The sequence below is a fragment of the Triticum aestivum genome, chromosome 5B (assembly GCF_018294505.1).
Source record: "Triticum aestivum cultivar Chinese Spring chromosome 5B, IWGSC CS RefSeq v2.1, whole genome shotgun sequence".
Classification (NCBI taxonomy): Eukaryota; Viridiplantae; Streptophyta; class Magnoliopsida; order Poales; family Poaceae; genus Triticum; species Triticum aestivum.
In genome coordinates, this window is record NC_057807.1 from 478,063,526 (window position 1) to 478,079,553 (window position 16,028).

At 41.5% G+C, this 16,028-nt stretch overlaps 1 long non-coding RNA gene across 1 annotated transcript; it reads right to left on the minus strand.

Moving 5' to 3' along the window:
* Nucleotides 1-12,776: 12,776 nt before the first annotated feature.
* LOC123116520 (uncharacterized) lies at nt 12,777-15,100 on the minus strand. The gene is made up of 3 exons (XR_006457104.1): nt 15,005-15,100; nt 14,052-14,105; nt 12,777-13,072 (listed from the first exon to the last, which is right to left on the minus strand). It is a non-coding gene; the product is annotated as an uncharacterized lncRNA (long non-coding RNA).
* Between the last annotated feature and the right edge of the window lie 928 nt (nt 15,101-16,028).

Below are 16,028 nucleotides of genomic sequence, written 5' to 3' on the forward strand. Positions count from 1 at the left end.
ATGTACTAAGTTTCCGGTTAATACAATTCTAGCATGAATAATAAACATTTATCATGATATAAGGAAATATAAATAACAACTTTATTATTGCCTCTAGGGCATATTTCCTTCACACACAAGGGGCATGCAACAAAATGTCATGCATGAATATGACAATGCACAACAACATAGCGAGGAACATGATGCACCACATGATAGCAACATGAATGAGCAAATGCAATATGACAAGTTAAGCACAATGCAAGACTTGATATGACCATGATGCAACATATGATGCCATAGCAATGCAATAATAAAGCAACAAGCAAAGCAAGAAGAAACCACAAATGAAGGACCCACAAGGAATTGGATGAAGACCAAAGTGGATATATTGCCAAAAATGGGGAATTTACAAATGGGGTGTTACAACTCTCCTCCACTACAAAAGGATCTCGTCCCGAGATCTAGGACTGGAAGAACTCTAGATATTCAGAACGGAGGTGATCCTCGCGCTCCCAAGTTGCTTCTTGTTCGGAATGGTGAGACCACTTAACTTTGAGGAACTTGATCGACTTGTTGCGAGTTTTGTGCTCAGTTTCTTCAAGAATGGCGTCTTGATTGTGCGCTCGGGCGTCTTGGAGGTCAATCTCTTCGAAGTTGATTGTGCGCTCGGGCGTCTTGAAGCACTTGTGAAGTTGTGACACGTGAAACACATCGTGCACATTTGAGAAGTTGGAAGGGAGCTCAAGTTGATAGGCAAGGTTGCCTCTTTTGCTAACAATCTTGAAAGGACCCACATATCTTGGGGCAAGCTTCCCTTTGATACCGAAGCGTTGAGTGCCTTTCATTGGAGAGACTCACAGATAGACATGGTCTCCAATCTCTAAAGCCAAGTCACGGTGCTTGCTATCATAATAACTCTTCTGCCGCGATTGCGCGGCTTTGAGATTTTCATGGATGACTCTGCACATTTCTTCATCTCCTGAGATCAAGTCATTGCCAAGAAGTTGGCATTCACCAGTCTCGGAATAGTTGAGAGGTGGACGACACTTTCTGCCATATAGAATGTCGAAAGGGGCCTTGCCCGAACGTGCTTGGTAGCTGTTGTTGTAGGAGAACTCGGCATATGGGAGGCAATGTTCCCACTTCATACCGAAAGAGACGACATAATCTCTTAGCACGTCTTCAAGGATTTGATTGACTCTTTCAACTTGGCCACTTGTTTGAGGATGAAAGGCCGTGCTAAAACGAATGTTTGTGCTCATGGCCTTCTGGAAGGAGTCCCAAAACTTGGAAGTGAAAATTCTTCCGTGGTCTGAGGAGATCAATTGAGGAATCCCGTGCAATGAGACAATTCTGGAGGTGTATAGCTCTGCCAACTAAGCTGATGTGATAGATTCTTTGACTGGAAGGAAATGCGCCACTTTTGTAAGCTTGTCAATGACAACGAAGATAACATCATTCCCTCGCTTGGACTTGGGAAAGCCGGTGACAAAGTCCATCTCGATATGGTTGAACTTCCACTCAGGAATATGTAGAGGTTGGAGGATTCCAGCTGGTCGCTGATGTTCTGTTTTCACCCTTCGACATACATCACATTCATTCAAGAATTGAGCAATCTCTCACTTCATTTGTGTCCACCAGAACGTCTGCTTGAGGTCGTGATACATCTTGGAACTGCCTGGATGGATGGCGAGAAGAGAATTGTGCGCTTCGTTCATTATGACCTTCCTTAGATCACCCTTAGGAACTACTAACCGGTCCTCGAATAATAAGGTGTCTTTGTCATCAATCTGATAGCACTTGTATTTGCCTAAGCCCTTGGTAACACCATGTTTCACCTTCTTCACCATGGTATCAAGGAGTTGTGCCTCATGAATTTGATCTTCCAAAGTTGGAGTGACTTGAAGGTTGGCAAGAAAACCTTGAGGAACAACTTGGAGGTTGAGCTTGTAGAATGCTTCACAAAGATCAGGCCAGAATGGCTTGAGAATTAAGCTGTTGCAATATGCTTTTCTGCTCAATGCATCTGCAATCACATTCGCCTTTCCTAGAGTATATTAAATGCTTGGATTGTCCTCTTGAATCATTTCGACCCAACGAGTTTGCCGGAGGTTGAGGTTTGGCTGAGTGGAGATTTATTTGAGGCTCTTGTGATCGGTGAAAATGTCCACTTGCCTGCCCAACAAGAGATGCCTCCATGTGATTAATGCATGGACAACTGCCGCCAACTCAAGATCGTGACTGGGGTAGTTCTTATCATTTGGCTTCAATTGTCGAGAAGTATAGGCCACAAATTTCCTTTCTTGCATAAGGACAGCACCGAGACCTTACAATAAAGCATCACAGAATACTTGGTAGGGCTTGGATGAAGGAAATATGCCCTAGAGACAATAATAAAGTTGTTATTTATATTTCCTTATATCATGATAAATGTTTATTATTCATGCTAGAAATGTATTAACCGGAAACTTAGTACATGTGTGAATACATAAACAAATAGAGTGTCACTAGTATGCCTCTACTTGATTAGCTCGTTAAACAAAAATGGTTAAGTTTCCTAGCCATAGACATGAGTTGTCATTTTATAAATGGGATCACATCATTAGAGAATGATGTGATTGACATGACCCATCCGTTAGCTTAGCACTATGATCGTTTAGTTTGTTGCTATTGCTTTCTTCATGACTTATACATGTTCCTATGACTATGAAATTATGCAACTCCTAAATACCGGAGGAACACTTAGTGTGCTATCAAATGTCACAACGTAACTGTGTGATTATAAAGATGCTCTACAGGTGTCTCCAATGGTGTTTGTTGAGTTGGCATAGATCGAGATTAGGATTTGTCACTCCGATTGTCCGAGAGGTATCTCTGGGCCCTCTCGGTAATGCACATCACTATAAGCCTTGCAAGCAATGTGACTAGTGAGTTAGTTACGGGAAGATGCATTATGGAATGAGTAAATAGACTTGCCGGTAACGAGATTGAACTAGGTATTGAAATACCAATGATCGAATCTCGGGCAAGTAACATACCGATGACAAAGGGAACAACATATGTTGTTATGCGTTTGACCGATAAAGATCTTCATAGAATATGTAGGAACCAAAATGAGCATCCAGGTTCTGCTATTGGTTATTGACCGGAGATGAGTCTCGTTCATGCCTACATAGTTCTCGAACCGATAGGGTCCGCACGCTTAACGTTCGATGATGATCAGTATTATGAGTTTATGTGTTTTGATGTACCGAAGGTAGTTTGGAGTCCCGGATGTGATCACGGACATGACGAGGAGTCTCGAAATGGTCGAGACATAAAGATTGATATATTGGAAGGCTATGTTTGGACATCGGAATGGTTTCAGATGAGTTCGGGCATTTTCCGGAGTACCGGGGGGTTACCGGAACCCCTTGGGGAGTTAATGGGCCTACATGGGCCATGGTGGAAGAGAGGAGGAGGTGGCCAGCTGGAGGGAGCCCCCCAAGCCCAATCCGAATTGGGGTGGGAGGCCGGCCCCCCTTTCCTTCTCTCCCTCTCCCTCCTCCTTCTTCTCCTCATCCAACTAGGGAAGGGGGGAAACCTACTCCTACTAGGAGTAGGAATCCCCTTTGGGGCGCGCCATAGGAGGCCGACCCTCCCCCTCCTCCACTCCTTTATATACGGGGGAGGGGGGCACCCATAGACACACAAGTTGATTGTTTATCCGTGTGCGGTACCCCCCCTCCATAGATTTCCACCTCGGTCATATCGTTGTAGTGCTTAGGCGAAGCCCTGCCTTGGTAACTTCATCAACACCGTCAACACGCCGTCGTGCTGACGGAACTCTCCCTCGGCCTCAGCTGGATCAAGAGTTCGAGGGATGTCACTAAGCTGAACGTGTGCAGATCACGGAGGTGTCGTGCGTTTGTTACTTGATCGGTTGGATCGTGAAGACGTTCGACTACATCAACCGCGTTACTAAACGCTTCCGCTTTCGGTCTATGAGGGTATGTGGACACACTCTCCCACTCGTTGATATAAATCACCTAGATAGATCTTGCATGTTCGTAGGATTTTTTTTGAAATTACTGTGTTTCCCAACAGTGGCATTCGAGCCAGGTCTATGCGTATATGTTATATGCACGAGTAGAACACAATGAGTCGTGGGCGATAATAGTCATACTGCTTACCAGCATGTCATACTTTGATTTGGCGGTATTGTTGGATGAAGCGGCCCAGATGACATTAAATGACCGCGTTGATGAGACTGGTTCTACTGCCGTGCTTCGCACACAGGTGGCTAGTGGGCGTCTGTTTCTCCAACTTTAGTTGAATCGAGTGTGACTACGCCCGGTCCTTGTTGAAGGTTAAAACAACACACTTGATGAAAAATCGTTGTGGCTTTGATGCGTAGGTAAGAACGGTTCTTTCTAAGCCCGTAGCAGCCATGTAAAACTTGCAACAACAAAGTAGATGACGTCTAACTTGTTTTTGCAGGGCATGTTGTGATGTGATATGGTCAAGACATGATGATATATAAATTGTTGTATGAGATGATCATGTTTTTTAAAAGGTTATCGGCAACTGGCAGGAGCCTTATGGTTGTCGCTTTATTGTATGAAATGCAATCACCATGTAATTGCTTTACTTTATCACTAAGCGATAGCGATAGTCGTAGAAGCAATAGTTGGCGAGACGACAATGATGCTTCGATGGAGATCAAGGTGTCAAGCCGGTTACGATGGTGATCATGACGGTGCTTTGGAGATGGAGATCAAAGGCACAAGATGATGATGCCCATATCATATCACTTATATTGATTGCATGTGATGTTTATCCTTTATGCATCTTATTTTGCTTAGTACGGAGGTAGCATTATACACTACAAAAAAATACACTTCCTTGATGATACGTGTTTGTCATAGTAGGTCGCATTTTTTGTCATGCATGTACATCCATGACGATTTTATGACAGAATCAAGATAGTCATACTGTGTTGTCGTAGAAGTGTTCCATGACATTACCAAAATTATCATCACGGAAGTGTCCACTTCCATGACGATAAATCGCGCGTCACAGAAGTGCTTTCGTCAAGGGTGACCGACATGTGGCATCCACCATAACGGAAGGCCGTTAAGCTACCGGGTCCGTTTTTGGATCCGATAACCCGTTAACAACCTGGACCAATGGGGATTTTCCATGTGTAAAATCATCATTGGCCGTAGGAAACACGTGTTGCCTCATCATTGGGACAGATGTCATCCACTCATTGGACAGGAGGCGCCTATGATAGGTCAACACGTGGCACGATCCAACAGTGGCCCATTCCGGTGAAAAAGGCCGGCCTAGGAAAAATTAGCAGGCCGGCCCATATAAGGCCTACTTGTGTCAGGTCCATTTAAGCCCACGGCCCATACGAGATGTGCCAATTCGGCCCATCAACGGCCCGTTAAAGATTTGACACCATTGCAGCCCATCGTCAGTTCGAGCCAGTTAACAGCCCGCTATATATTTGGGCTCAATATCGGCCCTATGAGATTTCGGCCTGTTAATGACCCATTCAATGGATGGGCCAATTTCCAGGATGTACATCTTTCAGCCTTTTAGCGACCCATTTAAATGTTGGGCTAATTTCCGGTCCGGTGTGTCTTTCAGCCCGTTGACGGCTGATACGTCTCCAACGTATCTATAATTTATGAAACATTCATGCTATTTTACTATCTGTTTTGAATGATTACGAGCTTTATTATACACTTCTATATTACTTTTGGGACTAACCTATTAACCGGAGGCCCAACCCATATTGTTGTTTTATTGCCTGTTTTAGTATTTCGAAGAAATGGAATATCAAACGGAGTCCAAACGGAATGAAACCTTCGACAGTGTGATTTTTGGAATGAAAGTGACCCAGGAAACTTGGAGTGCAAGCCAGGGGAGCATCGAGGAAGCCACGAGATAGGGGGAGGCGCCCACCCCCCTGGGCGCGCCCTACCCTCTTGTGGGCCCCTCGAGGCTCCCCCGACCGACTTCTTTCAGCTATATAAGCCTACGTACCCTAAAAACATCGAACAGAAGATAGATCAGGAGTTCCGTCGCCGCAAGCCTCTGTAGCCACCAAAAACCTCTCGGGAGCCCATTCCAGCACCCTGCCGGAGGGGGAATCCATCACCGGTGGCCATCTTCATCATCCCAGCGCTCTCCATGACGAGGAGGGAGTAGTTCACCCTCGGGGCTGAGGGTATGTACCAGTAGCTATGTGTTTGATCTCTCTCTCTCTCCCTCTCTCTCTCTATCTCTCTCTCTCTCTCGTGTTCTCTCTATGGCACGATCTTGATGTATCGCGAGCTTTTCTACTATAGTTGGATCTTATAATGTTTCCCCCTCTACTCTCCTGTGATGAATTGAGTTTTCCCTTTGAAGCTATCTTGTCGGATTGAGTCTTTAAGGATTTGAGAACACTTTATGTATGGCTTGCCGTGCTTATCTGTGGTGACAATGGGATATTCACGTGATCCACTTGATGTATGTTTTGGTGATCAACTTGCGGGTTCCGCCGATACGTCTCCAACGTATCTATAATTTTTGATTGCTCCATGCTACTTTATCTACTGTTTTGGACTATATTGGGCTTTATTTTCCACTTTTATATTATTTTTGGAACTAACCTATTAACCGGAGGCCCAGCCCAGAATTGCTGTTTTTTGCCTATTTCAGTGTTTCGAAGAAACGGAATATCAAACGGAGTCCAAACGGAATGAAACCTTCGGGGACGTGATTTTCTCACCGAACATGATCCAGGAGACTTGGACCCTACTCCAAGAAGTGCCAGACGCGGTCACGAGGGTGGAGGGCGCGCCCCCCTGGGCATGTCCCCCTGCCTCGTGGCCCCCCTGTTACTCCACCGACGTACTTCTTCCTCCTATATGTACCTACGTATCCCCAAACGATCAAAACAGGAGCCAAAAACCTAATTCCACCGCCGCAACCTTCTGTATCCACGAGATCCCATCTTGGGGCCTGTTCCGGAGCTCCGCCGGAGGGGGCATCCACCACAGAGGGCTTCTACATCAACACCATAGCCCCTCCGATGAAGTGTGAGTAGTTTACTTCAGACCTTCGGGTCCATAGCTAGTAGCTAGATGGCTTCTTCTCTCTTTTTGGATCTCAATACAATGTTCTCCTCCTCTCTCGTGGAGATCTATTCGATGTAATCTTATTTTTGCGGTGTGTTTGTTGAGACCGATGAATTGTGGGTTTATGATCCAACTTATCTATAAACAATATTTGAATCTTCTTTGAATTCTTTTATGTATGATTGAGTTACCTTTGCAAGTCTCTTCGAATTATCCTTTTTGGTTTGGCCAACTAGATTGGTAGTTCTTGCAATGGGAGAAGTGCTTAGCTTTGGGTTCAATCTTGCGGTGTCCTTTCCCAGTGACAGCAGGGGCAGCAAGGCACGTATTGTATTGTTGCCATTGAGGATAACAAGATGGGGTTTTTATCATATTGCATGAATTTATCCGTCTACATCATGTCATCTTGCTTAAGGCGTTACTCTGTTTTTAACTTAATACTCTAGATGCATGCTGGATAGCGGTCGATGAGTGGAGTAATAGTAGTAGATGCAGAATCGTTTCGATCTACTTGTGTCAGACGTGATGCCTATATACATGATCATTACCTAGATATACTCATAATTATGCTCAATTCTGTCAATTGCTCAACAGCAATTTGTTCACCCACCGTAGAATATCTATGCTCTTGAGAGAAGCCACTAGTGAAACCTATGCCCCCCGGGTCTATTCTCATCATATCAATCTCCATTACTTTATTACTTGCTTTGTTTTTACTTTGCCTTTTACTTTTTACTTTGCATCTATCTATCAAAAATACCAAAAATATTATTCATCATCTCTATCAGATCTCACTCTCATCAGTGACCATGAAGGGATTGACAACCCCTCATCGCATTGGTTGCGAGTGGCTATCGTTTTGTGTAGGTACGAGGGACTTGTGTGTGGTCTCCTACTGGATTGATACCTTGGTTCCCAAAAACTGAGGGAAATACTTATGCTACTTTGCTGCATCATCATCTCCTCTTCGGGGAAATCCAACGCAGTGCTCAAGAGGTAGCAAGAAGAATTTCTGGGGCCGTTGCCGGGGAGCCTCATGCAAGCAAGTCAACCATACCAAGTACCCATCACAATCCCTATCTCTCGCATTACATTATTTGGCACTTGCCTCTCGTTTTCCTCTCCCCCACTTCACCCTTGCCGTTTTATTCGCCCTCTGTTTCCCAATCTCCTCCTCTCTTTCCTGTTTGCCTTTGTCCTCGTCCGTTTGTGTGCTCGTGTGTTAGTTCGCTTGCTTGTCGCGATGGCTCTACCTAGATTTGGTGATCTTCACCTTAAAAGGCTAGAGTAGATCGAAAGCAATGTCAGAAAGTTTATGGTTTTGCAATTTGAGCATAATAATTTCTTTAGAAACGAGCTTAAGGAACAAAAAGGTTTTATGAGTTTTATGAATAAAGAACTCGATGATATGTCTAAAGAATTTGATGGTATAAGAGCCCAAATTGCTCGTCTTGAAAAGATGACCGCCAAAATTTCGGATATGCAAGCTACCTTAGTCAATAAGATGGCCGCTAAACCGAATTCCTATGAAAATCAAGATGAAGATCTAAAAGTTATTGTTGTGTCCCCCATTAAATCTTTGTTTTGCAATATGAATCGTGATGAAACTAAAGATGATCTTCCTTTACCTAGAAGGCGTTTTAAGAATTCGGAGTTTCTAGATCTTGATGATGAAATTGATGAAAGTGGGATTGAAAGGAATAAAAATCTAGATGTTGCTAAACCCACTATTTTGGATCTCAAGGAATTTAATTATGAAAATTGCTCTTTAATTGGTTGTATTTCCTTGTTGCAATACGTGCTAGATTCTCCTCATGCTTATAGTCAAAATAAGGCCTTTACCGAACACATTGTTGATGCCTTGATGCAATCTTATGAAGAAAAAATTGATTTGAAAGTTTCTATCCCTAGAAAACTCTATGATGAGTGGGAACCTACTATTAAAATTAAAATTAAAGATTATGAGTTTCATGCTTTGTGTGATTTGGGTGCTAGTGTCTCTACTATTCCCAAAACTTTGTGTGATTTGCTAGATTTCCGTGACTTTGATGATTGCTCTCTAAACTTGCATCTTGCGGATTCCACTATTAAAAAGCCTATGGGAAGAATTAATGATGTTCTTATTGTTGCAAATAGGAATTATGTGCCCGTAGATTTTATCGTTCTTGATATAGATTGGAATCCTTCATGTCCTATTATTCTTGGTAGACCTTTCCTTAGAACGATTGGTGCAATTATTGATATGAAGGAAGGGAATACTAGATTCCAATTTCCCTTAAATAAGGGCATGGAACAGTTCCCTAAAAATAAAATAAAATTACCATATGAATCTATCATGAGAGCCACTTATGGATTGCCTATCAAAGATGGCAATACCTAGATCTATCCTTGCTTTTATGCCTAGCTAGGGGCGTTAAACGATAGCGCTTGTTGGGAGGCAACCCAATTTTATTTGTGTTTTTTTGTTTTTGATTATGTTTAGGAATAAATAATCCATATAGCCTCTGTTTAGATGTGATTTTATCTTTTAATTAATGTTTGTGCCAAGTAGAACCTATAGGATAACCTACGATGATAGTTGATTTGATTCTGCTAAAAAACAGAAACTTTGCACGCACGAATATAATTTTGTTAAATCACAGAAATGTGATTTTCCGTTGATTCTTTTTGCTGATGTTCAATAAACAAAGTTTCCAGGACTTCCTATTTTGGTAGAATTTTTAGCGTTCCAGAAGATTGCGTTAGTTACAGATTTATGCAGACTGTTCTGTTTTTGACAGATTCTGTTTTACGTGTGTTGTTTGCTTATTTTGATGAATCTATGGCTAGTAAAATAGTTTATAATCCATAAATAAGTTGGAATACATTAGGTTTAACACCAATATAAATAAAGAATCAGTTCATTACAGTACATTGAAGTAGTCTTTTGTTTTATTTCTCTAACGGAGCTCACGAGATTTCTGTTGAGTTTTGTGTTGTGAAGTTTTCAAGTTTTGGGTGAATTCTTTTGATGGATTATGGAACAAGGAGTGGTAAGGGCCTAAGCTTGGGGATGCCCATGGCACCCCCAATATAATCCAAGGACACCAAAAAGTCAAAGCTTGGGGATGCCCCGGAAGGCATCCCCTCTTTCGTCCACTTCCATCGGTAATTTACTTGGAGCTATATTTTTATTCACCACATGATATGTGTTTTGCTTGGAGCGTCTTGTATTATTTGCTTCTTCGATTGTTAGTTTACCACAATCATCCTTTCTGTACACACCTTTTGAGAGATCCATACATGAATTGGAATTTGTTAGAATACTCTATGTGCTTCACTTATATCTTTTGAGCTTGATAGTTTTTGCTCCTAGTGCTTCACTTATATCTTTTGAGCGTGATAATTTTTGCTCTAAGTGCTTCACTTATATCTTTTAAAGCATAGTGGTGGATTTGTTTTAAAGAAACTATTGATCTCTCATGCTTCACTTAGATTATTTTGAGAGTCATTAATATCATGGTAATTTGCTTAATGTTAATATACTTAGTGTTCAAGTTATGTGATTCTTTCTTTTGAGTGAATTGAATACTAAGATAAGTTTGATGCTTGATAATTGTTTTGAGATATGGAGGTGATAATATCAAAGTTTTGCTATTTGGGTAATTGTGAATTTGAGAAATGCTTGTGTTGAAGTTTGCAAGTCCCGAAGCATGCACGTATGGTTAAAGTTGTGTAACAAATTTGAAACATGAAGTGTACCTGGCTTGTGCATCCTTATGAGTGGCGGTCGGGGATGAGCGATGGTCTTTTCCTACCAATCTATCCCCCTAGGAGCATGCACATAGTACTTGATTTTTGATGGCTTCTAAATTTTTGCAATAAGTATATGAGTTCTTTTGACTAATGTTGAGTCCACGGATTATATGCACTCTCACCTTTCCGCCTTTTCTAGCCTCTTCGGTACCGTGCATTGCCCTCTCTCAAATTGAGAGTTGGTGCGAACTTCGCCGATGCATCCAAACCCCGTGATACGATACGCTCTATGACACATAAACCTCCTTATATCTTCCTCAAAACAGCCACCATACCTACCTATCATGGCATTTCCATAGCCATTCCGAGATATATTGCCATGCAACTTCCATCATCTTCATCATGACATACATTACTTTTGTCATATTGCCATTGCATGATCATGTAGTTGACATCGTATTTGTGGCAAAGCCACCATGCATTATTTTTCATACATGTCACTCTTGATTCATTGCACCATCCCGGTACACCGCCGGAAGCATTCATAGAGAGTCATATCTTGTTCTAAGTTTCGAGTTGTAATCCTTATGTTGTAATCAATAGAAGTGTGATGATCATCATTGTTAGAGCATTGCCCAAAAAGAAAAGAAAAAAAAGGGAAAAAAAGAAGAAAGGCCAAAAAAAAGAGAAAGGCCCAAAAGAAAAAAAAGAGAAAAAAGGGGCAATGCTACTATCTCTTTTTCCACACTTGTGCTTCAGAGTAGCACCTTGTTCTTCATGTAGTGAGTCTCATATATTGTGCTTCAAAGTAGCACCTTGTTCTTCATGTAGTGAGTCTCATAAGTCGTCTTTTTATACTAGTGGGAATTTTACATTATAGAACTTGGCTTGTATATTCCTATGATGGGCTTCCTCAAATGCCCTAGGTCTTCGTGAGCAAGCGAGTTGGATGCACACCCACTAGTTCTTTTTTGTTGAGCATTCATAGCTCTAGTGCATCCATTGCATGGCAATCCCTACTCCTCATGTTGACATGAATTAATGGGCATCTCCATAGCCCGTCGATTATCCTCGTCAATGTGAGACTTTCTCCTTTTTTGTCTTCTCCACACAATCCCCATCATCATATTCTATTCCACACATAGTGCTATATCCATGGCTCGCGCTCATGTATTGCGTGAAGGTTGAAAAAGTTTGAGATTATTTAAGTATGAAACAATTGCTTGGCTTGTCATCGGGGGTATAGAAGTTGGGAACATCTTTGCATGACGAAAATGAAGCATAGCCTAACTATATGATTTTGTAGGGATGAACTTTCTTTTGCCATGTTATTTTGAGAAGACATGATTGCTTTGATTAGTATGCTCGAAGTATTATTATTTTTGTGTCAATATGAACTTTTGTCTTGAATCTTTTGGATCTGAATATTCATATCACAATTAAGAAGATTTACATTAAAATTATGCCAAAGTATCACTCCACATCAAAAATTCTTTTTTATCATCTACCTACTCGCACTACAACAAGAACCCCCCTTCAGCAACGCATCGATGCGTTGTTGTATGTCTATATAACCGTTGCTAGGGTCTATACCAACGGATTAATATCCGTTGCCGTTGGTGGCGTTGCAAAGGTCTACGACAACGTATACACATCCGTTGGTAAACGATGTGAATAAGCGTTGCAAACTAGCAACATATTGAGTAAGAGCCTAACAACAGTTCATATGCGTTGCTAGTTACCCCGCACAAAAGGATATTCAAAAGGATATGACATGTATTTTATATATAGCCATTGATAATGATAAGGTCAATGGAGATAGTACATAAGAGGCACAATATATGAGAAAGGTCTAATATATTTAATTTCCTCTATTCCATTACAAAGAATATGATCCAAAGATTACAAGTTGTGATACTAATTAGTACTAGCCCAATTCTGGACCTTTCATTCATTGTCTCAACTATTCGAAATTACAATTTTTGAGACATTGACACTGGAAATGATATCCTAAAACATAACATAAGACTATCCAGTAGCAACACCATTCTCAACCTTGCAATCAGATGATAAGACTATCTAGTAGCATCACCATTCTCGACCTTGCAATCAGATGATAAAACTATCCAGCAGCAACACCATTTTCTACCTTGCAATCAGATGATAAGACTATCCAGCAGCACCATTCTCGACATAACAATCATCGTGTGAGCCATGTATCGTCAAACTATTTTAGGAATCTACAAAAGTAAATAAATGAGATCAGTAACTTACGGTAGAAAAAAAGGTTAATAGAGCAGCAAAATTCAGAAGAGCAACAAACAAAGGTTGAAGGCTATGCAATAATTAATCCGGCTGCATGGCCAATAACTTTCAACATTTTTAGTGGTCGTATCAACTAGTCAGATTTCGCTAATATAGCACCAATTTGCACTACATGTACATCTCTACGGAAGAAAAACTGCAGTTCATTAGTTTTTTAACCACAGATTTCTTGATAGCATAGAACGTGCACCCATAAGTAGATATCATTCCATATTGCAGCACATATTTCAGTTATAATTTAAACACTAAAATACATATCTAATTGATATCGAATAAACTTATGTGACTAGTCTGCGATAGCATGAGTGAATCTGGTGTGATATGTTCACAAAACCCAGACTAGTAAGATTTGGAAAGCATCACACATCTGAAGCTGAAAGTAGATATTAGCATATTAAACTAACTCACCTCATTCCACAATTAAGTTTCATCATGTCGATTGAAATAGTGTTTTATAGGAATCGAGGTAATGTAATTTACACACATAGTATTTGATAAATTGTTTTATCGAATCTAGTTGTAACGAGTCATGTCTCACAGAAGCAATATGAGAATTTCACATGCAAGAAAAGTGTTCTTTTGTACAAATTAGGTGGAAGAAAAGATAGGTATATGGTAGATAAGAAATAATATTCAGGATTGCAATTAGTAGTCCAATTTCCCTCTGTAGTGATAGAACTACAGTTACAAATTACATTATAGAAATTCCTATCTAGCACTAGTGATCTTCCTTGTTTTAGTGCCAAGAATATTGACATGGAACCAATGGTGGTGCTAGGATTTACAAGCTGTGATTTCAAAGCTATAAATTTAAATTACACATTTCATGTGCTACACTTAAATATAGAAAAATACAAGCGACAAACCTGAACCAGAAAAATACAAGCCACAAACCTGAACCATGTGTTGTCCTTTGACGTGACAGTCACCATGCAACATCGTCACTACCTGAAACAATCCAGTTTCTGTAATCTGAAGATACAATATATGTATTGATAATTTAGATGACCACAAAACAATATTTCAAATGTATGTATACTGACATTAATTTTTCTCGTAGACAAACTATGATCTCCATAAGCCAATACCATGGTTAGAATGGAGAAGTCAACAGAACATGATTACTCACACAAAGGTCTCTAGACCAAATGTTACTCTGAATTTGAACTCTCTCAAGATAATCTAAAATACTGAGAAACTGATGCACTTTTGTATTGCCTAGTTGACTGAGCTATGGTATTGGATTGGACGGGATGGGGCAGATGGCTAGCTGACCATACTGCACTACAAACCATCACTATGGAGCGGCTGCACCACTTCTGTACATCTCTCAGTTGTCGCGACACCCTTGTGCATATAGGAGTCGCCACACTGCTGCTGTGCATCTGGGCTGCAACCCAACCGCCGTCTTTTTGGCCCATCGAGTAGCCCCATGCCCCTGCGCTATTGACATCTGATCCAAATACCTATCAAACAACTAGTAACAACCAGCACATGGAGATCTAGATAGGAAATTGGGAGAAGCAAGCCTGACTTTGCACCATCCAGGTTCAGCCAAAGTAATAACAACCTGCAAATTGAGATCTAGAGAGGATCATAGGAGTACAAAGGAGAAGCTATATTTTGACTGAACCTAGATGGTGCAAAGAAAGCCACAACCCAAATGAAGCCCTGGAAATCTCACTAAGCATTCAGAACATGACACCACCCAGACTACATGACCGTGGACAGTTCTGGCAGTACTGAATTCTTATTGACTTCTCATAACTGAACTATGATTAGCTGAAAAAGGAAGAAAAAATGTTCGTAAACTGAAGAAGCATATACAATGTTGGAGAGCCTCTTACTTTGCTAACATTCTTCTAGTAGAGTAGATGATGCCTCCCGGCGCAGCATCGAATGACCTTCCCCAACCCCACCGCATCTCCGACACCTTCGCGTACACACCAGAGATGGAATTAAGAACGCCCAAGGCAACAGAGTCAAAGAGAAATCCCAAAAGAAGGCGAGAATAAACCTTGTGCGTCTTCGTTTTGTAGTCGTTCCCTGCAGTGACTATCAAAATGGAGCGCGGGGAGCAGGGCTTCCAAGGAGAGCGCGATGGTGCCAATGGTGGACATGGCCAGTGGCACCATGACAATTTCTTGTCCAGTCGTGATCTACATACCGTGGGAGGGAAACCTCATACCCAAGGATCAAGTGGGGAAGCCTGGATGTGGTGCCAAGACAACGGGGGCGCTGGGAAATCAGGTGAGAATGATGGATGATTACTGGCAGCGGCGGCGATGGATCAAGTGAGATCGAAGGAGGATTTGTAGTGGTTGGCCACAGTGAGATATTCTTTTTGAGGGAGGCCTGCAAGGAGATAAGTTTGTGTTTCCCCATTTTCCACATACTTGGCCGTGTGATGTGGAAGATGTAGATAATCAAGGAGGAAGTGGGTAGAGGGAGGAGGTTATCTATTCGTGGGGAGGTGGGGGACGTCCACGACCTGACAACGCATATGCCATCTCCGTTGCTAAATATGTGTTGGTATAGGGGGGTTTCTCTTGTAGTGTCGAGGACGAGCATGAATTAAGCTTGGGGATGCCTGAAACGTCTCCAACGTATCTATAATTTTTGATTGCTCCACGCTACTTTATCTACTGTTTTGGACTATATTGGGCTTTATTTTCCACTTTTATATTATTTTTGGGACTAAACTATTAACCGGAGGCCCAGCCCAGAATTGCTATTTTTTTCCTATTTCAGTGTTTCGAAGAAACAAAATATCAAACGGTGTCCAAACGGAATGAAACCTTCGGGAACGTGATTTTTTCACCGAACGTGATCCAGGAGACTTGGACCCTACTCCAAGAAGTGCCAGAGGCG